The sequence below is a fragment of the Fundulus heteroclitus genome, chromosome 21 (assembly GCF_011125445.2).
Source record: "Fundulus heteroclitus isolate FHET01 chromosome 21, MU-UCD_Fhet_4.1, whole genome shotgun sequence".
Classification (NCBI taxonomy): Eukaryota; Metazoa; Chordata; class Actinopteri; order Cyprinodontiformes; family Fundulidae; genus Fundulus; species Fundulus heteroclitus.
The window spans coordinates 1,037,485-1,063,210 of record NC_046381.1 but is presented as its reverse complement, the minus strand read 5'-3'; positions in this window follow the sequence as shown (position 1 = coordinate 1,063,210).

Sequence of the window (25,726 nt, the reverse complement as noted above, 5' to 3'; positions counted from 1 at the left end):
TAGGCTGCCTGAACTTTGTTTTTAACAAGTTAAAGCTATGACTAATCATTCTCGGGAAAAGCTGTGCCAATCGAATCCCAGGCATTTGTAATTAGTCTGACTCCTCAAACCTTTTCCCACAATCAGCAGCCATTGACTCCACTAAACAGATACCTGGTGCTCTGAAGATTGAAGGCAGTAAAGCATTTCCAAGTATCCGTTTGCCCAGTGGGTAATGTTGCTGCCGACTTCGATTTGGTGGGCGAACTAGATGAGGTTTGGAGGACCTAAAACCCTCCGAATGACTTGGTCATAAAATAGACACACAGATCAGACAAAGGTCCTTTTACATTGCCGAATCTCTGAAAAGATCAAGAAAGAACTAAGGTAGTGCTAACAGGAAATTATCTCTAAACAGTTCTTTAATGTGGAGTGAAGTGGTGTAAGTGAATTTAAGTGCAGACATACTTTTTTTTATTTAATTTGGGGGGAGGTTGAAAAAAATGGGGTTGTTATGCAAGGAGGCGACTCAGTTTGGCAGAGGAAATAAAGTTGCTTGATAGATTTGCATCTTCTTAACTGCAAAAAGGTATTATTATACAGGTACACCAAAATCAATAGAATATAGTGAAAAGGTTCAATATCTTATCATTCATATACAGTAGATTAATCACACATGGAGGAACATGTTTCAGGCCTTTATTATAATTTAGATGATTTTGGCTTACAGATGATAAAGAATCCAAAATTCTGAGTGTCAAGAGATTGAAAATTTAAAAGCGTTCCACCCTAATTGGCCGACTGACCTAAAAACCTTTGCGGGTGCAAAGGTTTTCTTGGCCTCTGAATGGTCTTTGAGAGGGGAAGCCACTAAAGGGCGTTGCGTTCAGAGCGATGTATCCAAGAATATTTATGGAAGGTTGAGTGGAAGGAAGAAGTGTGGTAGGAAAAGGTCCACCACCAACGGAGAGAACCGGAGTATAAGGAGCTGCTAGACACAGATGGATCCTCCACATGCACTACAAGCTTCTCACCTGGGCTAATCAGAACAGAACTGGATTGTTGCTCAGTGATCCAAAGTCCTCTTTTTAGAAGATATTAAAGTTTTAATTTTATCTGAAAATCTAATTTCCCAGAGTCTGGAGGAAGAGTGGAGAGGTCCAGATTCCATGTTGCTTAAAGTTCAGTGTGAAGTTTCCTCAGTTGGTGAGGACGTGGGGAGGGGGGGGCATGGTACCTGCTGGTTCTGGTCCACTAGGTTTTCTGAAGTCCACAATCAAAGCAGTCATCTACCTGGAGATTTTAGAGTACTTCACGCTTCCTGCTGCTGACAAACTTCATGAAGATGCTGATTTCATTTTCCAGCAGGACTTGGTGCTGACCCACACTGCCAAATGTACCTAAATCTGGTTCCGTCACCATGGTGGTACTGTGCTGGAGACAGACTTGCCTGACCAGAACCCCTTAGATAATATATGGAGTACTGTCCAGAGGAACATGAGAGACACCAGACCCAACTATGCAACATTTAGCTTTTTAAATGTTTATATGAATGTCGGGCTAGTCAATCTAGTCATATAAGGGTCTTAAACGAATTCCACATCTACCTAAATATAAACATCATGACACAGTAAAGATGATAAACGGTTGGATAAAACCTGGAACAGCAGTGAAGTCTCCACCTGGACGTCTTTGATTCGCGTCTGTGTGTTTTATGTGAATTCTGAGCACCAAAGATTTCATTATGGTTACATTACATGACGAGAAGGAGTCTTGATTCCTGAGAAACTAGATGTTTCCTTAAAATCACTTTAAAGAAGTTACAAAGTGATCAGGAAGAGTATGAATTTTTGATAAGCACTGATTGCTTTAAATGTAGCAACAGTATCCTTTTAACTTCAAATGTTGGGACCGCAAGGAGTAGAGCTGCAAGCTGGGAGCCGTTTCTTTCAAAGGAAATTTCTCTGGTGGGAAAATGCGTTTTTGTTCCATGAAACTAAAATTCAAGTCCTGGGCCACAGTTGCAAAAGATTGCTTTGGCACAGAAACAAAGGACTCCATGGTGACAGCATCATGCTGTGGGCTTACTTTACTTGAGAGGCAACTGAGTTTTTTTTTTTTACAGGGGATGAAACCATGAATGGCTCCAAAAGGGGCCCCTGGTCTTTAGTTCATAGCATGTGGTTAGCATATGTCCAACTCAACAAAACAATGGCTTGATTTCAAGAAAATTCAAGTGCTGGAATGACCCAAACCAAAGATACAATAATCTGAAAGGTAATGGGAACAGGACAGCAGAGACATGGGCTGCCCTTTTTCTGGTTTTTTATTCTGCGTTTATGTTTAAGGGCGTCCTCTTGAGAACGTTGGATCTTTGGATCCTTCCTCTCTGATTGGCTGCCTTCAGGGCTCTGATGTGCAGCATGTGAGCCGCTGATTGGTTCCTGCCTAACATCGGAAGGTTTAGCTACATCCAGCAACACCTTCGGCGCCAGCATTTCATGCCCTTGGTTCTCAAACCTTTCGTGATTTTTAAATTATATATTCTGCAAAGTTTTTGTAACTACACAGTGAATATGTTCAAAAACCTATTTTCTATAAATAGCCAACTTTGGGGCACTTTTATGAAGAAAAGTGAGCAAGTATTGCAAATTCTTATACATTTCTACCAAAGCAAGTAGTGCTCACTTAGGCAGCCTTTTTATGGTTGATATTATTTTCCTGCACCAGATTTGTTTATATTTGTTTAGGCAAAGCACTTAAACCCCAAGTTGCCTACCGGGCTGCATATCGGTGTATGAATGTGAGTGTGATTGGGTGAGTGTGGCTGTAGTGTACAGCACTTTGAGTGGTCAGTATGACTGGAAAAGCGCTATATATGTTCAGTCCATTTACCATTTAGTGTCCTGGTTAAAATGCACAAGATATACAAACTTTGTAATATCACAAAAACTGGGATCGAAGCATAAGAGCACTTTTGAAAATAAGACATTTCTGCCCAGGATGTTACAAGATGAATCTACAGGCATGTTGTTTGGAGAAAATGCACCTTTTAGACGCCGTCGAAAGAATACAGATGTAGGCATTCTGCTTTCTCACAGCGAAACGTTCCCCAGTCCAGGAGCTTTCATTGTGACTAATTGCTCCAGTTTTCTTTATCTCGTTCAGCTCCTGAATCACTGAACATATCAGGGTGCTGGCATTTGTGAACAGGGACGGTAAAAGCAACGTGAAGAACACTGAGAAACACTAACACGGCCAGCTGCTCCGCCGCTGTTCTGAAGTCCAGACGAGGTTCTGCCGCCGCCGCTGCTGCACCGCCAAGACAAACTTCTAGGTTTATTGTAACTGGCAAATAAAAGGATTGTGGCCCAAACTCTAAAACAACACAGCCATAACGGGAAGGGAAAACGGTGAGACACAACTGCAAACATGGGCAATCACAGCTTTGTTCTAGTTGGCTGTGGTGAGTGAAGGGAGGATGGACGCATCGGAGCAGCCTGCGGTGCTGATGGAGCCGGGCCCATCTGTGGCCTTGCCAATCTGTCATCCACTGTGTGTCCTGCAGGCCACAGACACACACACACACATTTCCACACCCAGCCGACTAGTCAGCCCATGAATCAGTCATATCCTGCTCTTCTTCGACCCCGCTCTCACCACCGTTAGTTGCCTGACTGATAAAAGCAGCAGGGCATCCTGTCACAGCCCAACACCACTCCTGTCCGTTTGGAATATCCGCGCTTTGATTCCTGTGTGACCTGCCGGTACGAATCGGACTGTAGGGCCATCTTCCCTTGCCGGGCTGTGTCACCGTTAGATCTGAGCAGTTTCAGGGACGAAATTTAGGCTTCATTAAAGGTGCAATGGAAAAACATTCACGTTTCCTCTTGGTTATCCTTTTTGGTGACGTAGTTCCCCCAGTTTCCAAAAACATATTTGAATGCAAAGCTTGATCAGGAGTAGCGTGCTATATTTTGTAGTGATGCATAGTAAGGTTGAAATACAGTATTTTCCATTCAACTATTATGATGTTGTGTTGAAAAGCTGGTTAAATCCATCTTTTTGTGGAGCTCAATAACTCAGTCATAATTTACACATGGACAGCGATAATGTCACAAGTTTGAGACTCGGATTCGATTCGTGTCACCATTAGATCTGAACAGTTGCCGGCTGACTTTTGGGCTTGATTAAAGGTGCAATGGAAAAACATTTACATTTCTTGTTGGTTATCTTTTTTGTGTCCGATTTTTTTATTTTTTGGTGACATAGTTCCCCCAGTTTCCAAAAACATATTTGAATTCAAAGTTTGATCAGGAGTATTGTGCTATGTTTGGTAGTGATGCATCGTAAGGCAGAAAACTTTGAAATACAGTATTTACCATTGAACTATTATGGAGTTGTGTCGAAAAGCTAGTTTAAATCCAACTTTTTGTGGAGCTCAATAACTCGGTCATAATTTACACATGAACAGCGATAGCGTCACAAGTTTGAGACTCGGATTCAATTCAGTTGCCGGCTGACTTTTGGGCTTGATTAAAGGTGCAATGGAAAAACATTTGAAATATCCGGTTATCTTCTTGGTTATCTTTTTTGTGTCTCATTTTTTATTTTATTTTTTTTTTGGTGACGTAGTTCCCCCAGTTTCCAAAAACGTATTTGAATGCAAAGCTTGATCAGGAGTATTGTGCTATGTTTGGTATTGATGCATAGTAAGGCAGAAAACTTTGAAATGCAGTATTTACCATTGAACTATTAGGGTGTTGTGTTAAAAAGATGGTTTAAATCCAACTTTTTGTGGAGCTCAATAACTCGGTCATAATTTACACATGAACAGCGATAGCGTCACAAGTTTGAGACTCGGATTCGATTCGTGTCACCATTAGATCTGAACAGTTGCCGGCTGACTTTTGGGCTTGATTAAAGGTGCAATGGAAAAACATTTACATTTCTTGTTGGTTATCTTTTTTGTGTCCGATTTTTTTATTTTTTGGTGACATAGTTCCCCCAGTTTCCGTAAACATATTTGAATTCAAAGCTTGATCAGGAGTATTGTGCTATGTTTGGTAGTGATGCATCGTAAGGCATAAAACTTTGAAATACAGTATTTACCATTGAACTATTAGGGTGTTGTGTCGAAAAACTGGTTTAAATCCAACTTTTTGTGGAGCTCAATAACTCGGTAATAATTTACACATGAACAGCGATAGCGTCACAAGTTTGAGACTTGGATTCGATTCAGTTGCCGGCTGACTTTTGGGCTTGATTAAAGGTGCAATGGAAAAACATTTGGAATATCCGGTTATCTTCTTGGTTATCTTTTTTGTGTCTCATTTTTTATTTTATTTTTTTTTGGTGACGTAGTTCCCCCAGTTTCCAAAAACGTATTTGAATACAAAGCTTGATCAGGAGTATTGTGCTATGTTTGGTAGTGATGCATAGTAAGGCAGAAAACTTTGAAATGCAGTATTTACCATTGAACTATTAGGGTGTTGTGTTAAAAAGCTGGTTTAAATCCAACTTTTTGTGGAGCTCAATAATTTGATCATAATTTACACATGAACAGTGATAGCGTCACAAGTTCGATTCACACTTTAGCCGCAAAACTAAAAGACTTGAGACTTGAGTTGGACTCCAGTGCCCGTATTCACCAATATTCTCAGAGTATCTCAGACAGCTCCCATCTTAGCCTAGAGATTCCTACCTAGGAGTGTTAGCTTAAAAGAGATTCAGATAGCTGCTGAGAGCGACACTGAAGAGTGTATCTTAGTGAGGAGGCGTGGCTGACCCTGTTTCTAGGTGTGACGTTGTCTTCTAGGAGCTAGGATTGGTTGATAGTACGAAAAAAACACTCCACTGTCTGGCTTCTCCTGTCATTTTACTACTTTATCTATATTAAGACGAACTCACCTGTCAGCATTTTACTTGCACTTCCTGCTTGTATAAAGCGATTGTTTTTTTGCCAAACGACCGACAAAAATGGAGAAAAAAAAGTCTAAAAAACTGAACTGGACAGCAGACATTGGAAGAAGTTTTTGTACCAAGTTAAATTTTTTAAATAAAGAGCCATAGTTGTCATTTTGATTATAAAACAGCTTTACAAAGTAAATGTTGGTTTGCCGCCCTGTTTTCCTTTCAGACATCTTTAACCAGTGTCACAATCTTTCTATTCTTTTGTGCTCAAACTTGAAAAAGGCTTAACCTGGAAAAAAAAACACTAATTTTTCCTTCTTTTGTTTTGTTGAAGACAAATTCAGGTTGATGACCTTCGAATAGCAAAGAATGCATGCTTTTACTATTTACAAGTTAACATACTCAGTGCGATGTTAATCAATTAGTCACAAATTATTTAAAATAGATAAAGCCAGTCTGTCCTTCCTTATTTGAATTAAACATTAGTAAAAAAGAATAATTTTCAGATATTTCAAATTTTATCCTTTTCAAACATGTTTGCTCCTATAATCCTTTATTGCTACAATAAAATCCAACAAGCGAGGGAAATGGTTAATCAGTAAGTTTCATTAACCTCTGTGTGTATCTGAAGCTATTGTTCCTCTGGTGGGTTCTCAAAAAGTTCTGTAGATGTCCCCTATAAACATAACTATCTACTTTGTTATCCTTCCAAGCTTGTCTATTTATTTTCCTTTTGCTTTGGATTCTAACCTAAACATAATTCCCAACAGTGGCGGCTGGTGATTTAAAAAAAAAAAGAGTTCTAGGTAGGGGGAGCACCAGATGTCGTAGATTACAACAGAGCAATAAATAATACAAAATCTGCCCAGGTTTTTAAGTATGGTCGGTCCGGTCCAAGTTCCCTTCGCCGCTTTTTTTCTATCAGCAGAAACCTCGTGAAATTATTATTGTATAAATAGATTCTCTCCTGTCTTGTCGTTGTTGTTGCCCGACTCTTCTGTTTGCATCGGTATGCGCGGCATTCACACATCTGAGCTGCCATAATGTGACTTTGATTGACAGGAGTGACATGTTAATCTACGCCCGAGGAGAATCTTTAACTAGCCAATTAGAGACCAGCATGAAGTTACATGAAAGCCAAATGGTTACACAGACACACAGACGCTCATCTGTCAGGCGTCCCACAGCATTAAAACATCAGAATTAGGCCTGTGAATTCAGGGTCTATTTCTCTCACTCTGCTGATTTCTCCTACTGTTCTCCAATTGGCATTACTTGTTGTTATTTCAGCTTTTAACTTTTTGTTTTCTGTCTTTTTTTTCCCTTGATTGTAGGTATACTTGGTCTGACATCTTCCAGGTAAGGCAGATCATCCTCTATTACCATCTAACATAGAAAGTACTCCTGGGTCAATGTGAGCTTCTGAGCTTTCTGTGTCTCTGCTCTGTCTTCTCTAAGCCCCTGTGGTCGAGGCAGATGACCATAAACACTGAGCCTGTTTCTGCTGGAGGTTTTTCCTTCCCGTTAATGGGGAGGCTTTCCTCTCCACTGTCGCTTCATGCATGCTCAGTATGAGGGATTGCTGCAAAGCCATCAACAATGCAGACGACTGTCCACTGTGGCTCTACGCTCTTTCAGGAGGAGTGAATGCTGCTTGGAGAGACTTGATGCAACCTGCTGGGTTTCCTTAGAGAGGAAAAAAAATTTACCAATCTGTATAATCTAATTGAATTTTATTTCGGAAATTGCCTTGAAATTACACATTTCATGAATCGGTGCTATATAAATAAAATTGAATTGAATTGGGGGAAAAAAATCCCAAAAATGCAATGGGAATGCTAAAAACTTAAAGATTAGAGACATTTTGGTTAATAACAGATGTGAAAATGACTTAAATTTAAATTTGTAATCTGTTTACCGTCTATATGTGCCACAAATGTGACTCAGCATTGTTTCAGTCAATGGTTCTAAAAGTACTCAGTAGGATCTCTTTCTTACATTACTTGATTTAAAAAAAAAACATTCCAGTGCTTAATAGCCCTAACGAACACTTGGATTTCCTGTCAACATTTCTTGTAAACTGTTTAAATTTGAACTGTTTTAAACCCATTTTTTCTGCTCCTCGCTTCGAGGAATACCGGAGCAAAGCTTAACCGTAGTAGTTTATATATTGGCATGTATTCGCAAGAGGTTTCTTATCCTGAAAGCGCTGCTGAAACCAATGAACGGATAGCAACATTAATAATCAGCCAATTTTCTCTAACTTCCTGCAAACAAATCAATCATAATCAGCTGCAGGGACGCTACAGGGCATGAAATCAGAGGTGTTTGCTCAACCACCCACCTGTACCCCCTGCAGCATCTATAGAACATCTAACCTGGCGAGATGACAGGTTACCCAAAAGTTGTCCAATTAACCGGCCACATGCGACTCTGTGACTTGTTGTTTACTTGGTTGGCTTATAATTGGGCACCTTAAAATGAGCCAGATGCAAACAAAAACACCCCAAACTGAGGTTGATGGAGTAAACAAACCGCCAGGCACCGGTACTTCGAATATTAATGGCTTGATGGATTAAATGCATCCCATCAAACTGCTAGCTTTGATCCACATCAGCGTAAAAGATATGATGGAGATAATGGAGGTCAGATGGGCTGAAATGGGCTCAGACGCTTCCACGTCTTTCAAATACCTCAAAATTGTCAGATGACTCCGGAAAAAAAAACGTTTGTGCAAGGACGTTTTCAGTCACCGCCTCCCTTTTAGAGCCGGAATGACAGCGGTAACCGTATGCAAACGTTGCAGTAACTGCTCATTCTGCATTATGTTGTCTGCCAGGCTTGTTTTGCCAGCAAATCAGAGGCAGAGGTAAGCAGCTTCTAAAGCCATCTGATGAATAAAACATTTCCAAAGACAATCAAACTCTGTTTGACATATACAGTCAAATCACATCCGCGGCTCTCTGATGGCTGTAGGCTAGAAGCGGCAGCTCTGCTGCTTGTTCAAAGTGTCGCGGGGGAAGTGAGAAAGAGAAGTCCATTATCTGCTCCCTCTCACTTAAACAACGTTCCCCCCCCCCCCCTTTCCCTCCACATCCCCCCCCCCCAAACCCATCACCTATGGACTTTCTCCCATGGTTCAGCAGCAGGGAAGACTGATAATTGGTTGGACTGCTGCACAGTCAGAGCAACACTGTTCTTTTCTTACCTCATTAGAGACACCCATACAGGCGCGTTGAAATTTCAATAAGCCGTTTGATTCTAACCGCTTTGACATTTGCAGATATTGCATTGACTGAATACAGTCCGTTTTACACTCAGGGACGCGGGCTGTATTTATATTTTATTTGCCTGACTTGTATGACTAGAACCACGTGTGAGATGAAAGATCAAACATGCCAGCGATGGTTTGTTCACACGTCCGCGTGACAGCTAATCGAAAACGGTTTGAGCAACATGTATGTTTGACGACTGAAGACGTGGGCTTTCTTCTTTTCTTTCCTGCTTTGGCTGGGTTAACCGCGTTAAACTAAACACTTTCATCCGCCCACGCTTCCTATCGGCGGAGCAGTCTTGATCAAAATGCCTGTAATGGATTCAGAGCGCATTGTAAACATGATTTTAATAGTCCTTAATGCACAAGTTTAGAAAGTCACCGTGCTTTCTGCCTTTATAGTACAGCCTATTATAAATGCTCTGTTTGTTTAAAAGATAATAAAGATTGCGAGATTGAATCCGAGCTGTGAATGTATAACTCGCCGTCTCGAAGTAGAGCACCTTGAGAGATGAAACGTGTTTCTGTCATCTAAAATCTTTTCTCACCGTTTGATGAAAATTAGATTCACACGCTCAGACGTGTCAGAAACCTTTCACTTTTTACTCGCGCGCTCATACTGTACACGTTAAAGTAGTGACTGAGCCGTAGCTGCCATTAATCTTGTTTCCTCGGTTTTTCTCTATATAGAAAACGCTCCTGCCATGTTGTGATTGTATGTCTGTTTTGTTTCCATCGCTGAACGCCCAGCTGGTTGCAGCAGACGACCGCTCATAATGAGCCTGGTTCTGATGGAGGCTTCTTTCTGTTAAAAGGAAGTTGTTGCTCTCCCCTGTCGACATGTGCTTGCTCAGGAGTCAGTGACTCAGCTGGGATTTCCAGTGGGCATTTATTGACCAGCTATGTTTGACTGTAACTGTGCTACGATTGGACAGAATTGGACAGGATTGGTCTGGATGGTCTGAACTACATACATTGGATTTGAAGAAGGTTGAAAACAAAAAATATTCTTCTGTTCTGAAGCTGAAGATGTTTCACTTCCCATCCAGGAAACTCAATTCAAAATGTGTGGAGTTCCAAGCTTTATAGACCTGCTGACGAGGCCTCGTTAGAGCTTATATTCACATGCAAATTCACCTGGAACTGCTCGCCCCAACAATGGAGGACTGATCATGACCTGGATGACTGAGAATCTTCACCAACATACGTACATTCAATTAAATTCAATTTTATTTATATAGCGCCAAATCATGAAACATGTCATCTCAAGGCACTTTATAAAGTCAAATTCAATCATATTATACAGATTGGTCAAAAATGTCCTATATAAGGGAACCAGTTGATTGCATCAAAGTCCCGACAAGCAGCATTCACTCCTGGAGAAGTGTAGAGCCACAGGGAGAGTCGTCTGCATTGTCCATGGCTTTGCTGCAATCCCTCATACTGAGCAAGCATGAAGCGACAGTGGGAAGAAAAACTCCCCATTGTGAACTGGCACCAGTTGAACTGAACAGAACTGAACCTGTCTAACAACCTTGAGGTTTTTCTCATGGCCAAAGCATCCGCGAGTATATTCCTCCAATGATATAAAAAGTAACTTTTTATATCATTGTAAGAAATGACCACTTAATGTGGTGTAAAGGCATAACTCCGCCCCCAGACACATTTCAAAAAATGCCACCAAAGTGGGCAGTTATAAGAGACACGGCTGAGTGGTGGGGGTTAAGCAGGCCTGTGTTCAGGACGGGGAAAAAATGACGATATCTGCTGGTTTTGCCATGGATCAGTCTTTTGAAGTGGAGGATTTGAGCAGCATCATTGCTAATATGGGCTAACATTCAAAGCAGTAACAAACACTAAATACTGTTGATCAATGCGCTCAATGCTCATGATTCCTACTCCTGACTTTGACTTGTTGTGGCGTGGGGGTATGAGTCTAACTGGGATACTTTTATACCTGGACTCAGGGCTATGGTGACATAAGCATGCATCGTTTGAACCAATAGGGAAATTCAACAGTAATAGCCACAGTTCAGCCATAACAGGGCAGCGTTAACTGCTTAAAATAGTCACTTGTTTTATCTGTGGATTCAAGGCTTGGGGGGCTGAACTAATCATATATGTCAAAAGTGGCCTTTTTACCTTTTACCTTGTTTTGTTTTTATTCCTCTTTTAATCCAACATCTTCAAGGAGACACATTTCTTTTAATAGTACTCCTTGGGGAAAAAACAGAAAAGATTTGAAAAATAAGTGTCAAAGAAGAGGCAGGGGAAACATTAGTCTAAGACAGTTGTTCCCAAACTTCAGCTTCTGACCCACAAACTCCTGCAATTGCACCAGAGACTGGAGCCCTGGATGTCACTGGTTGAACCAGTTAAATAATGATATATCTACTAAAGTGTTGATTCTGTTTCTATTATCATGTTTCAAATACTATATTGTTTTTTTTCCTTTTCTTTTTAAACTTGGTAATTTTTTTTATTTAATTTCCAGATTTCATCCATCCATTACACGTGTTACATCACACTTTCATTTTCTACCGGATTCATAGTTGTAGGGTGTGAGCCTTTATAAGGAAATATCAGTTATTCTAATAACACCAACTGATATTTGTACATTTCTCTTTAAATAGTCAGTTACAGATTTATTGCAGAGGTCATAAATGCCAGTCTGAATGGTATGGAACCATTAAACACCATTTACAAAGTTCACTGATGTAAAGGCATCTGTTTGCTGAAATAATGTGAAAAACGCATTTACTAGTGTAGATAAACTGAGAATAATGATGGAAAATCTAACATTTAACTGCTTTAGTGGGAAAACGAACACCTATTTCGGGAGCCAAAAGCTTAAGTGTTGACTTTATAGTGAAAGCATGTAGTGACAGTGGAAAGAAACCATTCTTTATTCTTCTTTTTACAGGGAAAAAGCCTCAAGCAGAACCATTATCAATATGAGAAGTCACCAACTGTGACTACCTGGTCCTGGAGGATGAAAGGAAAGGACAGAAAAGATAGAAAGAAACCCAAAGACCGAGACACGGCTAAACACAGAAGCACCATTTCAGCCCATCTGACCTCCATTTCCTTTCACAGGTACCACCTATAAGAAAGGAAAAGCAAAGGTTACCGTTACACAGACTTATTGGCAACAAAGGTCCCAAACGTAGCTTGTTTAATTGGGTTGATTGTTTTAATACTTCTATTGTTACCATGTTTGTAAAATCTTATTGTGTTTTTGTTTCATCCAAACAACTCTCTCTTGAAATTGAGATCTTGGATCTCTAGAGAATACCTGTCTAAATAAAGGTTCAATATAATAAATTGACCCAGAAACAGTGGAAAAATTAAGAAAAACTCCCCCAGCAATGGTTGTGTACAAGAGAAAGACACAGTTAAACATATTCACACTGAGCCAGGAGTACTTTTCTATAGAAAAGAGTATACATGGTTCATGGCAGCTATGATAATAATAATGATGATACCTTTTATTTAAAAGCACCTTTCAGCGGGTCCAATAACACTGTACAAATGAAGCAGTGTAACAACACTTAAACAAAATAACAACACAAGGTTCATTAGTAGCTCTCTCCAGGAAAGAGACACGGTTAAATACTTTCTAAAGAACTGTATGACTGGCCTAACCTGCATTAACGCCAGTAAAATGCATTCTAAGTTTCAGACAACACAACTACACAGCTAATTTGCCTTTCAATTCTTATATTTCAACATTTATTGCATTACCAGGATAATTTTATGACTACTGAAATCTAGGCAACAATTTAAAAGTGCTTTGCATCTCAGGATCATTATTTTTGTGAGTTAATTCAGTTTTAACTCCAGCGGAGACACAAGTACACTCCAGTGGGATGGTGCAAAGAGCATAAGTCTGGATAATAAAGGAATATTTTCAGCTGAAGGTGAATTAGGCTTCAGAATCACCTTATGTTAAATAAACATCATGATCCTAGATGTTATCCCTGGAACGGGGGCGGGGGGAGGAGGGGGAATCACACATACGGATGGTATATATGGTTTCGTTCTTATCTTCATATGAATTCGTCTTATAGGAAAAGCTGTATCACAAGATGGAAGAAAAACACATTTCTGGGTGTGAGTCTGTCACATAGGGAGTTCTTCACACTAGAACTGAATGTGAAGTGGATCATTTGCATGTAATGCCTTAAGACTCTCTTTGCATTTTATGTAAAATACCCGTGATTTGATCGCATTTGCAAAATCAGAAAAAAAGTGATAAATGTAAAATATGCTTCTGAGTTCTGTACTGACATATTTCATTTGGCTAAGAAATCATAATAATGAGATCTTGCAGTTGTTTTTTTTTTCCAGGTGTTGATTTAGATGTTCCCTCCAACCAAACAACACCTGTCTGTTTTACACCGAGGACCTGATTCAGCATTGCCTCCCTTCTGTTGTTTAACTACATCTGCATTATGTTTTGATGCTGACTAACGTCCTTACATCACACATATATCTGGAGAATTTAGCAATATGGAAAACAGTCTACGGCGTGATAAAACAAAGCAAATTATCCATTTCCTGTTTTCATCTTTCATATGCGCCCCTTTTCTTATTATGCAGGCTAATAGATATAGTTTGCCTCTGTTTGTTGGCGATTATATGGGTTGGATGAATTCCCAGATGGCTTTTGTTTTTTGGCCTGCCATTTGCAAGGCCTTGTGGGATATGACTAATGCGGTGCTGTGCTTAAAGGATTGTAGTGTCTGGTGCATGTGTACCCTGGGTCGCGGTGAAGTTAATTACCTGGGATTGAACAGTTACTTTGTCCCTTCTCTGGGGATCCAGTCAGCAGGCAGGAGAGGAAAGCGATAAGTCTTGAACTGGCCATGTATTCAGGTCGCTGTGGAAAAACAACACCTATTAAATATGAGTTCCTCCCCAAACTCAAGTCTCTTTTTGTGCCTCTTTGATCCCTTTTATATGGCTCAGAGGTTTTTCAGAGGTTTTTCAAAATCAAAGGACACTAATGTCAGACTATTCGGTTGTAATTTAGTTAGTAGTTTTGTCCCCAAAATAATAAGTCTGAAACAAGCAACCAATCAGCATTATTATTAACCCTGTAAGACCCACTGTTGCAGAATTACAACATTTTTTTATCATCCCAAAATAAACTTTTTTTTATTTATTTTTTTTGGTTCAACTGCATTAACATACTCATTGGGTCATGTTGTTTGGTCTCACAATGCTATTGGGTCCTACATTTGTATACAAGACCTGCCCTCAGGTGAAGAAGTCACACAACCTCCAGATTTTTGCTTGAGCATCATCCCCTCGACTTACTGGACTGGATTTATCTAATTGAAGTAAGTAAAAAGCTTTGCATATTTTTTTCTGTGTTTATTATAGTGTCTACAACATGTAAATATGTAGTTATTGTGGAAAATGTGCCCTACATTTGATCTAGAGCTTGTTTTGTAATTGTTGCAATATTACAACATTGGGTGAATGTGGTAGTCAAAACAACCCTGTTTTTGAGAGGAATGTCTTGAGAGGAAGTTTTCCCAATATAGTTTTGAACCACTCAGTATTTTTCCCTTATCACAGAAGGCAGGGCTTTCTAACATGTCTACAACACAACAGCCATGTTGTGCATGTCTGCCCTTTGTCTTGGCTATTGATAAGGAATAACGGATAACCGTTGTTTGCGGAAAAACATCCTGCAGCCGTTTCAAATAATACCTGTGACAGTGATGGGAAGCAGTAGGAAGTCAATATTGTTCTAAAACAGCAAATAAAAGCTCATTATTAGAAAATATTTCTAAAGAAAATCTGTCTGGCACAAATTCATAGCTGTAGCTATGCAAACATTTGCTACAAGAGTTGTTTTCTGACTGCTTTGAAATTAACTAAGTTGCCCCCTCAGGGTTGGGGGTCAACCAAGCCTCGAGTGGAGCTGAAGTATCTCAGCGTTTTGTTCATGAGTGATGGTAATACTGAACACCAGATGGACAGACGGGTCACGGCTTCATCTGTAGTCATGTGGGCGCTGGTCTGTTGTGGTGAAGAAAGAGCTAACTCCCAAAGCAAAGCTCTTTACTAGTTCATCTATGTTTCAACACGCACCAAATTAGAACTGTAGCTGGTAGGTTTTGCTAACTGTGGTTTGATCATATTGGGTACATGCATTTTTTTTCCCCAAGCAACATTTTATTGTATTGTATTTAGATATGGTCATCATTTTGAATTTGTATGAAATGTACAATCAAAATAAGGCCCAGGCAAAACATCTAAACCTGCAGAATTTTGCCCAGCTGTGTCTTGCTATGTTGGCTAGCATGAGCTACATGAGTTACTTACTGACTGACTGAAAAGACGCTGTATACTTTAGACAGCACAGCAGAAGTCACTATGTTGACATCTTTCTGGATTTCTTATTAATAAAAAAAAGCCATTAAGAACAATTAAAAACTTTATCCAATAGATTTTGCTCGCTGTCGTGCTAAGATTAACATTAGCAACTCAAGTTGCTAGCAAGTAGCTTTATTGTACTGTATACTTAAGATATTTCTGTCAAAGACATTGATCGAAACATCATTTCAAATCAATATTTAATATGGAACCACAACAGTCATAGCAATGTGACACTTTAACAAGCAGACTTAGCTGTCTTGCTATCTAAGCTAACAATACTCATAGTAGTTTCTTGACAATGGCTTCGAAATGTATGACAAAGACGTTCAGACAGGAGGCATCGACGGCGATCTTTTTGAATAGTTAAGCAATGCTCAAAATTGGAAAAAAGCCCGGTTAACTTATCGATTTTGTTAGCTGTGGATGACTATCTTAGCTTAAATTGGTTAAATTAGTTGTTGCCTACAGATACAGATTGTATTTTACATTTTGAATGTCACTACAGAAGACATTGACTGTTTAAAATGAATTCGTAATGAACAGGGAAAAACTGTACAAATCTGTCAGATTTTTGTGTAGTTGATGTTTGCTTTCTAAGCTACCACAAGTTGCATCATTTGTTTACTTTAAAACTTCTTTTTAAAACATGAAAATCAGGGATTTATTTAGAGACAATTAGCTCTCCGGTTGACAGATTTGTTTTCCCAGCATATGTATATTAGTGTATTTCTAAATAAGGTCCTTATCAGCATTTGATGTAGATTGCTTTTTTTGTTTTTTGCATTTCAAAAAGCTAAACTTCTTTCTAGATTCTCTTGTTATGGGGAAAAAAATAAAGGCTCTATTAAGTGCAAATAAACGTGTTGCACACATTGATTCTCAAGCTGACATTAGCTACATGCTTTACTCGCAGATGGGACTGCAGATGGAGCGGAAGCCCGGGTTAATTTGATTGAGGCCTCTCAGTCGCCCGCATCATTGGGTCTGGTGTAAGTCTGCTTAATATATCGTGAACATATCATAATCATATTATCACTATGTGCAAAGTTCATATCGCAAAGGCTCTTTTTGGATTGGAATAATTGCTGCCTAATTTATTCCTATTGTTAAGAACTAGCATTTCTCTTGCTGTTGTAATATTTAGCATGGTAGAGTCTGGTATCTCTCACCATCATCACGACAATATTCCATATCTGAACCAGATTTTCTTACCTTTGGTGGTGTGGGCCGATATCAAGTCCTAAAAAAGGAAATCAGCATCTAAGTGAAGCTTGTCAGCAGAGGAAAGCATGAAGTTTATTGTTTATTGTTAAAAAGATCCCCATTAGCTGTCACCAAAAAGTGGAACAAGCTTGGGGTCCACAAGGCAAAACAAAAATCACTTAATAATTAAACATTGTAGACATTATTATATATGTCATCAGAAATCATTCCGAATAACTTATTATATTCATATCCATTACATTAATTCTCACTTTCACACAGTAAATATGTTAATTCACGGTTCACAAATTTAAATAGTGCATTCTCAAGTGATAATTAAAAGATACTTTACTATTCAGTTCACGTATATTCAGTGGGCAATTATTCCAATAAATGATGATAAATAGCTGTTTTCTTTAAGGCATTTGATTTTGGACATTACCTTGTCACATAAGAATGAACCTGATCACATCTGATTATTTGGTTATATAAGAAAACAGGTTGAAAAGAATAGACAATTTGTACTCTACCATTAACCAGGAAGGTTGTCGGTGCATCCTGATAGTGTTTGTTCTTATGGAACAATGTAAAACCAACATTTGCTGGTAGATGGCTGCGTTAACTGTGGACTACAGGGTCCAATGTCCTGTAAGGTGTGTCTCTGCTTCAACACATCCAAGTCAAATAATCGGGCCATCACCAGGACTCTGGAGAACTTGTCTCCGCACTGAGGAGGTAATTCAGCCATTTGGTTTAGGCATGTTGGACCAGGGACACGTCTACGAGAACCAGGACACCGAACCTTGAGAACTGCAGCTGAAGAACCCTGCTCTCCTCTTTTTCCGTCCTCCTGACTTTCTTTAAATATATTTGAATACAGAACTCTGTGAACAACCAGCTTCTGCGGCAATGACCTTTTTGTGGACATTTGTCCAGTCAGCAGTCTTCCCCGTGACTCTGTCACCCACGGGCCCAGAGAGAGACTGTTTGGAGGCTCAGGAAACCTTTGCAGGTGTTTCGACTTAATTTGCTGATTAGGATGTGGCACCATGAGTTTCTTAATATCGAACGTTTTCACAGTGTAATTATTCAAATTTTCTGAGACACTGAAGTGAGTTTTCATAGTCTGTAAGCCGTAGTCATTAACATTACAAGAAATGGAGGCATGAAATCTTTCACTTTGTGTAATGAAGCAGTACGATATAGGTTTCACCTTTTGAAATGAGAAAAAAAACACTTTCACTACATTCTTTTTTCTTAGATGTAACTTTATATCATATTTATTCAAAAGACAATATCTGCTGCCCTTGATGAACATATATTTTGTTAGAGCTGATCTATAAGAAAACATGTCATTTTACATTGTTGGACATAGCAGAAACACAGAGGAACTATTAATGGAGTCAAGATTAAAAGACCGTATTTGTTGTCTCTTTTAAGCCTCTTTTCATGTTTAAATACAAAATAAACTTTTTTTCCCCCTGTAGCTCCTGGACTAAAGTGAGGTTTATTAGTCATGTTTCAGGAATTCCTTTTTCCCTTTTATCCCTGATTAAAATGGTCTGTGATAACCCGGAGTTTGTTGTTGCAAAGTTGCAATTGCTTTCCTGAGCGGAGTGTAATTATAAAGCTAATATTACGCCGAAGCTCTGAAAACAAAACCTTGATTGCAATTAATTGGATTTAGGATTTAATGTGCTTTAATTTCCACGAACACCTGAGAGAATTCACGGCTGATGGAGGAAAGCAAAACTCATTAAACTTTGTACAGTCATCACCTGGACTTCACTGGAAAAGCGGCATCCGGAGACGTTGACGCGCGCAAAAAATACTGAGAAGACACGACAGTCTTTGCCCCCTCAGACTCTGAAAACAACTTGAATACCCTCCGGAAACATGAAATCCCTTCTGAAAAAAAAAGAAAAAAATTATTTTAGAACGTGTAAATGCGAGAGTTGAAGAAATAAAGAAGAGGGGAAAAAAAACATACAAAAAAGGAAAAGAAATCCCTATGAGCGTTGGAGCGTTTATCAGGGGATATGTATCCCCAACTAGTTGGCAAGTGTGCAATGAAGCCTGCCACAGTGTCACGGCGCACTGTGGGTTTTAATAGGAACATGGCTTAAGAGGCCCTTACATCTTTCGTTTCACTTGAAGTTGTCACTCAGTAATCCCTCGGTAAAGTGTAATGCCGCTGGATTAGCGCCGCAACCCCAGATTTCCAAATTATCATCGGAAAAAGCCCTCTGAATGATGTCGCTAATAGGAACCAAATTATGCAAAAGAGGAAGAGGGGGCACTTTTTCTTCCCCTCCCCTCTCTGCACCCTCTTTTCAATTCCTCCCGCTCTCTCTCTCTCTGCAGAACTTTCATAGCTGGCAGATTAGCATGACGCTGTGCTCGTGTCCACTAGCCGCTCTGAACTCTGAAAAGAGAAGGGGGGGAAGAAAAAAAACACAACATCACAGGAGGTTTTATTAATAGGGGGCAGGCGGAGTCCATCTGTGGCTGAGCTCAGGCCTAATCCGTCCCTCTGACTGAATGAGACTGTAAAAATTCCCCATGATAGCTCGTGTCAGCAGCTCTTGGAGTGGGCGGGGAGGATGAGCAGCACGAGGAAAGCGAAGGAAAAGCTGCTTCCTCCTCCTACTGTCCACAATCCCCGGAGTCATCTTAACCAAAAACCCCAGAACCCGAGCTGACCGCGTCTGCTGCGATCAGTAAGCCCCAACACTTCTACTCTAAGGAGAACGCTGATTTATTTTTATTTTTTTTCCCCCCCCCCCCCCCCCCCGACCCCACTCACAACCCACACATCAAGTCCAACTTAATTTTTATCTTGTGGCAAACAGTAACTGGCTGCGTCTTCCTCTTCATGTTCTCTTGTCAGAGTTGAAAGACTTCCTCTGAGAGTGTGCTGAGCCACGTTAATGCCCGCGCACTCCGGGATCGTCTGCTGTTCCTGTCTTTGTCAGATTTGTATCAAAAAACCCTGGATAGGAATCTACCAGAGCGCCTCCCCTTGTACAGCTTTTTTTTTTTTGTTTTTGTTTTTTTATTCCATCATTGCTGATAAAGGAGGAGAGTGGGGCGTGTTCCTGTCGTTCCACTTCTCTCTCCAGACGCAGCCAGGGGACATGGGAGGAGGGATGATGGGAGCTTCAACCTGCCCTCACAGCACAATTGGGCTGCCTGCCACGGGCCTCATGATTTATGATGCCATCAAAATGAACACTGTTTTTTTTTTTTTCCTCCTCCTTTCACTTCACCAAGGGTCACTGTGTTGTCTTAGATGCCGCCGTCTCCCAGGGTGCCGGGACGCTCCCTGGACCGAAACGAGAGCGACTTACAGTACCTTTTGTCTCGTTGGAACCTCAAACTTTAATGTGTTTCATTGGGATTTTATTGGATGGACCAATTAATGCAGCGAATAACTTCAAAGTGGAAGAAAAAGGATGCACTAAACTGAACTATTATCTGTACATGTGTGTTTAGCCCTCCTTAATCTGATACCCCTTATTTAATTACCTAATTAGCAACAGGGTCCCTCCCCTCCTTTCCCAGCAAACATGTGGAACAAGTAGCTGTGGTCAGATTAGGTCTAGATATTTAGCCCCATCCATCTTCCTATGACCAGCACCAAATGTCTTGCTGTACATTTCCACAGCATAATGCTGCCACCACCATGTTTTACCATGTTATGGGAAGGTTTCCACTTCAATGCAGATTCTCTGCCAGGGGGTTGGTTTGTTTTGCCTTATCAATGCCAAACACATTCGGCTCAGCTCTTCTACTTCGTCCAGATAGCGACAGGATGGGGTAAATAACTCTTGTTGTGCTAAACTTTTTTTACTCCATCATGATTGACATTAATTGAATTATTTTTGTTCTTTGACAATGTATTTTGAGAAAAACTGGTTAGTTTTAAACTAAGAGCAACATATATGCTCGTGCTCTGTTATTATGTTTCTCACATAAAACTGAGAACCACATGTGTTATTTTGTTATAACTTGTTTTAACTTGTGGTGGGAACTTATGACAATGTGTTGTGTGAAAGACTGATTCAAGCTCTGTATTCCTTATTTTGCTTATATTTTGCTTTGCTGTATTCGCAATGTTATTTTGCTTCACACACACTGCTGAGATGCTGGGAACAGTTTTTGTTTTGGAAATGGGACGAACAGATCAGCTGAGAGAGAGAACTGGCCACTTTTGCTCCCATCTGATACTTTGTTTATTAGTATAAAAAGGAGGGGACCGCCCTCAGTCGTTGAAGTCTACCGTGGGTCCACTCGGACCCACGGTAGACTTGTGGACCCCTGGCACAGAACTTCCTAGTTCTGTGCCAGGGTAAGAATTGGAACATCACGCTTGTCTGAAAGCAATGTTGCTTTAAGTGCTTGCTGCTTTGCGTGTGCGAAGTGCTTGCTGTTTTGTGTTGCTGTATTCTGTGGGGATAATAAATATGGGCACTATTATCCTAGCCGAAGGATAGGTTGTGTCTTGCCGATCTCTTCCGAATCTGAATAAAAATTTCATAAAATAATGATACACTGAAATCGGGAACATTTCCAGGAGCAGCTCATCCAAAACAGGGACGGTCCCCGGAAATCGGGGACGTCTGGTCACCCTAGTGTAGTGGCCCAGGTTTTCATGCGGTGAATGTCCCGTACGGCCGTGTTGGTTCGGTATGCACATGTGCCAAACAAATACAGTGTTGCTTTATACCTAAACACGTGCAGAATGGTTGTGTGAGGAAGTAAGTGCACGGCACAGCGTTCTGTAAAGCAACTTTAAAAAGTGACACCAAAACAGAGAGAAGCTATCAGTAAACTTTATTTGGGAACATTTAGGTTTCTCATGCAGAAACTGAATTACTCACCTGAAGCGCCGTCAGGCTGAATGTTAACATCACTGGGGAGAGAGAAAAATCATAAAAGTCCAAATCCGTACGTCTGCAACACTCACCCAGTCCAAAACGCTCCTGGTTGAGTGTTCTGGTTGAATGTTCTGGTGAGTCTCTCTGAGCAGAGAGGATTTTCCAACAGCTGCACTCTTGATCCATTCAAGTACATCTTGTACACAGGATTGTCTAAAAATCAGAACAACAACTCCAAAGTGATTCAAACCTTTTAATATGAAGCTCATGTAGTTAATAAACACTGAGGGTTCTCCCTTAACAGTTCCCTCACCTGGAGATGCAGCTTAAATGGGGAAAGAGTATTTCTGTCCGCTTTGGATATACCCAGTTATCCTTTTATCAATAAGGGGAAACAAATCTAACCAAATCTCCATTCAGTTTAATAAAGGCCAGTTTTATTCTCTTGACTGAAGCCAACTGAAACTGTACTGAACCGTGACTTTTGTGTGCCTGTACCCGCCAACTAATTACATGCCCTCTTGTTGTAACAGAATTTATTTTGGAGCGTGATGGTAGATCTGTGCTGAATGAAATGCACACATCAATTTTCGGCTTTTTTACTATGAAACATTGTCAAAGGATTTCTTTTTTTTTACCACTTTACAGGGATGCACGGGTTTGTGTTGGTCTATCACGTAAAAAAACACCAATAAACTACATTGAGGTTTGCGGTTGTAATGTGAGGAAATATGAAAAAGTTCAAGGAGTAAAAAAAAACTTTTACACGGTGCTGTATCTTCGGCAGTCTGTGTCCATTTATCTGCCGTGGCTGAATACGACGTTAAAATGCAAATCCTGAATTTTTAATATTCCGTTTCATTCCTAGAAGCTGTGATAGAAGTCGTTTTCGCCCCTTTGTTGCAGAAAAGGAGCGGTATCTTAGATGCTGTGTGCCTACATAGTCTTTAGATGTTAGCACCAATTACCAGAGAAACCTGCAAAGCTGTATATCTACACAGGAAGGACTGTAAGGCTTTGAATATCACCTTAAATTGCAAGCTGCTGAATCCATCCCCTTACATATGCATGAAGCGACGCTATTGAAATCTCTGCAGAGGTGGGGAACGAACTCCCTCACACTTTGCAAGGCTCTGGTAGAATCATCATCGTTTAAAGGGGACCACTTTTTCTTTTTCTGCGTTTCCGGCCATATCTGGGGAAGTAATCGTGACGAAGTCTATTCATAAAACGCATCCAAACATTCCTCGCCCCCCCCGGCCCCCCCTCCCTCCCCTGCCGCGTTTCAGCCGGAGCACCACCAGTTCATCTGCAGCCGAGCTCTGATGGGGGACGGAGGACGGATTTCTCCCCGTCAAAGGACACGGCTCGCCTTGATTAGCTACGCTCACTGAGCATGCCCAGAAGCCGAGGCCCTGCTGTTAGAGGTGGAGAGGATTCGGCTCCAGTAGGGGAGGGGTTGGGTTAATGGGGGGAGGGGGGGGGGGGGGGGGAGCAGTGGCTGCATGCTCCTAAACACAGGGTGTCACAGCGTCATGCAAATATGAACTCCCCGGGACAATAGCACTGTGCGATTGATACACTCTCCTCGTGCCGCTGCCTATGGCTAAGCCGGCCTCCACCACGGCTGCAGATTTAACGTCTGAGGTCCTGTGGGTCTTGCAGGAGGTCCTGAAAGGCGTCTCCGACTGCCGTTTAAAATCCTTTTCAAATGCTCAGCTGTGATTTATTTTTACAGCATAACTGAACGTGCCAGGCCGCGTTAAAACCGGCACTCGCAGGGGTGCTCCAGCTGCAGAGTCAAGACATTTTTATGCTCCTCAATAAACACGTCTATTAAAGTCAGATGACTTGCCTCAGACTATGACTCATTCAAGACGAAAAGTCACATCTTTGCAGTATTTCTTCGTAAGGAGCGGCGGTGCGTGCCAGGAAAGTGTTCGTGATCTTGGATGAATTAGCCTGGTGGCCCTTTGAACCGCTGAGAGTCCTTTAAATTATCTCCGTTGCCTAATCTGCTGATCAGCGTGAGGTGTGGCTGCCGTTCTGTCAGAGGAGAATTATGTTTGATTATCGCATCGCGTCAGGAAAATCTGTGTCCAAGGTCAGAGGGAGCTCCAGAAATGGCTGTTTTGCTCTGCTTTCCTCAGTCTCCAGTAAGTGGAGAGTAGTCACAACAATTTGTTGCGGGGATGTGAGAAAATAAACTGTCCAAAGATGGATCCTAATCCCTGCCTTGTGAGCTTTTCCTCTAAGGGAAGAAAAATTGCAACACCATTCAGAAGTGATTTTCTGCTGATGCTGAAAAGTGCTCATTGGAAGCTGCAAAAAAAAAAAAAAAAAAAAAAGGTCGTCTCATAATTGGGAATTGCCTATATCTCCATGTTCAGCATGTTCACATGGAGGCCAAACACGACTGCAAAGACCTCATCAGTCTACCAGTGTAGTAATATGTGCATTAAATAGATGGCATTAATGCTCCCAGTGTATTTGCATGAAATTCACTTTAATTGGCTTCAGTGAATGCTGATGTAGTCAGTGTGCTGGAAACCCAGAACCGCTATATGTGGGGAGGCACTGTAGGCCCACTGTACCAGAAGCTTCTCAGCCATGATAGGAATTGTTATTTACAGCCTTTTTTCTTGCAGGTTTAGCTCTCCGGCTTCAATGGGAAATGTGGGGCTTTGATTCTGTTGGATATCAGATCTGGGCTGGTGTGAAATTGTTTTTTCTTCCAAGTCATAAGTCTTTTGCACTGTTAACATTTTCAAGCCCCAAGTCTTTTGCCATGATTTGAAGTCAAGTCATATTTCTTTTGCCTCAAGTTTAAGTCAGGCCACAAGTCTTGTATACCAGGTCCCAATACAGTCTCAAGTATTTAACCTCAAGTGTTGATGCTCAAGTCGTTTTGCTCAGAGTCCAGGTTAAGCCACAGGTCTTTTTTTGCCTCAAGTTCAAGTCAGACCATAAGTCTCCTACATGTCCAAATACAGCCTCAGATTTTAACCACAACTCACAGTAAATCTTCAAGTCTTTCCCCCCCCCCCAAGTCCAGTTCAAGCTTTAAGCCTTTTGCCCCTAGTCAAAGTCAAGCAACCAATGTTTCACCAAGTTCACATTAAACCTCTGCAGACCAAACCAAACGTTCTTGGGTCAGATGCTTGTTGTGTACTCCTCATTAAACACAGAATTGCTGTTCAGAATCAGAATCAAGTTTATTGCCAAGTAGGTTTGCACTTACAGGGAATTTGACTTGGTGTTGACGGTGCAGACAAAACAAAATAGATATATATACAGAAAGCTATATACACGGTAGACTGTGGGTTAATGTAACGCAGAAGGTCTGGAGATGCTACGTTGGTGTAGCTTGTAAATCCTGAACAGGGGAGGGAGAGAGGCAGTGTCAAAGGTCTGTTGGTTATGAATGAAGTCATCTTACTGAAGACTGATTTACCACCTGAACATTTAACACGTGATGTGAGAATTTATAAAATATAAAAAAAAACATTTACTGTTTGTAATTGATCTGGAGAATTAAAGGTATAGTAAGCGATCTTCTTCCAGCTTCGAATATAGGGCGTATCACCTTATCTTTGGATCGTCCCAGACTGTGACACGCTCACGTATCGTTTACATGCATACACGTTCCCCGCTAGTCTCCTCTTGACGGTTTGAAGTATTTATGTATCCAGTGATTCATTGTACCTCTGTATACTTTGAAAATGGCGGAGAGTCGCAGGAAGCAAACTGTCGTACACGTTTATGAGACACTTATCAAAAATGTGACTTTTAAATCGTCCACTATTCCTTAAATAAGGTACAATATTATTAACCGATAGCATGGTGTATCGCTAATGTATACAGTCCAAATGTGGGTGATTCCAACTTTTATCCCTGTCTCTTCTCAGTCCTTTCAACTCAGGCTGGCACAGCACTTGTGGTGAGAGGAGATTTTAACCTCACTCTGAGCAGAGTTTGACAGGCTCAGCATATCATCTGCACTTCATGACTTGCAGTGAATTAATACATTGAAGCGGTATATGAAAGATTTTGGTCTGTGTGATGCCTGGCGCTCATGTCACCC